Source organism: Penaeus monodon, chromosome 25 (genome assembly GCF_015228065.2).
Source record: "Penaeus monodon isolate SGIC_2016 chromosome 25, NSTDA_Pmon_1, whole genome shotgun sequence".
Lineage (NCBI taxonomy): Eukaryota > Metazoa > Arthropoda > Malacostraca > Decapoda > Penaeidae > Penaeus > Penaeus monodon.
In genome coordinates this window covers 31,474,150-31,474,873 of record NC_051410.1, presented here as the reverse complement: position 1 = coordinate 31,474,873, position 724 = coordinate 31,474,150, and positions in this window count along the sequence as shown.

The window sequence follows — 724 nt, the reverse complement described above, 5'->3', positions numbered from 1 at the left end:
TACAGGATGTCAAAAAAAAAAAGATGATGATGGGATTCCATGTGATTTGTCATTTAAAACAGTGGCTTCAATTTACACTTTAAAGCTTGGACAAAATTCAATCTGACCAGAGTAAGTTTAGTCAATGTAATGTTTGCTTCAAAAGAAAAATAATCAAAATCTGAAAGTCAACCTTGTATGTAAAATGCCTCATTAAGCAAGTGAGTTAGAAGAAGGGTTGACAAAAGGCAATATTTATTTCTTTGCCTTTCTTTTTTAGGGAAGATCACTTTTCATAGTTGAATAAATCTGAAAACAACTCAAATCAAGAGCTTTCTCTGACTTCTCAAATCATATACTTTAAAAATTATCTTTCTTGAAATCAGAACTAAAAATCAAAAGAAGCAAGTACCAGTCACAACTGATTACTGCTTAAGCTCTACTGTACAAAGAACATACCTTTGAAACTGCTCATTGGCAGCTGCACGTGTTTGAAAGTAATGAAGGATAGCTCTGTTTTGACCTGTCATTGGATCCATCATTAGACGAAGTCCAAATTCACCAATCCCAAAAATCAACATTTCATCTAAGTCTTGGTATCTTCCCACAGAACTAAAGGGAAAAAAAGAAACAAATGTTATTAATTCTGGGAACTCATATCAAAAAGACTGGAGACTATCCTTCACTATATGATATATTAAAGAAAACATATGACAAATCTCTATAGTTCACCTCATGAAGGTCA